Source organism: Frankliniella occidentalis, unplaced genomic scaffold (genome assembly GCF_000697945.3).
Source record: "Frankliniella occidentalis isolate FOCC.00 unplaced genomic scaffold, Focc_3.1 Scaffold37, whole genome shotgun sequence".
NCBI lineage: Eukaryota > Metazoa > Arthropoda > Insecta > Thysanoptera > Thripidae > Frankliniella > Frankliniella occidentalis.
In genome coordinates this window covers 877,835-878,550 of record NW_026267167.1, presented here as the reverse complement: position 1 = coordinate 878,550, position 716 = coordinate 877,835, and positions in this window count along the sequence as shown.

The following is a 716-nucleotide window of genomic DNA, read 5'->3' as shown; positions in this document are numbered from 1 at the left end:
CCCGTGCATGCGCGGTACAGTACAAGCAAAATAAAGAAAAAGGGGTCTATGGACCACCCTATGTGTAGCGACGACGACTCGGACTAACTTCGCCGTTCTCCTCACGGGTCACTTCCCATTTTCCCGTGTTTTTAATCCGATCGAGACACGGAGGCGGCGGGAGCAGTTGTTCGCAGTTGTATAGGCTGTCGCTGTCATAGTCCGCCCCACCCCCCACCCCCGGTCCAGGTGCCTGCGGCGGGCAGCTGTCTGGTTCGCACCGCCTCTTAGACCGCACCATTTAGTAGTTCTCCATGGCTCCAGCGAGCTCTCTCTTCCGAGCCACCGCGGAAGCTGCCTGTAGTAAAAACACACACTCTCTCTCTCTCTTCTCGAGACTTTTAAAATGTAGTCTGGATACCGGCGAAATAAGTCATATATTTTTAGACAGTCCCTTATTTTGTACCCCGAATATAAAAGGTTTCTGCGAGTGTAAAATATGTTACACCATCATGCCTCATGCCGATTCATGCCGACACCTTTCCGCGTCAAAAAAATAAAAAATAAAAAATGCCGTCATCGACGATATATCGCGAGCACACCTCATCAAACATAGCCCTCGCGCAAACACCGCACCAGCTGGCGGGGCAGTCGTCTCCACCCCCGCCGCCCCCGCCTAGTGCCCTATCGCGGCCGCGGCAGATGAGCGCGCCGCTGGCCGGTGTACCCGCCGCGGG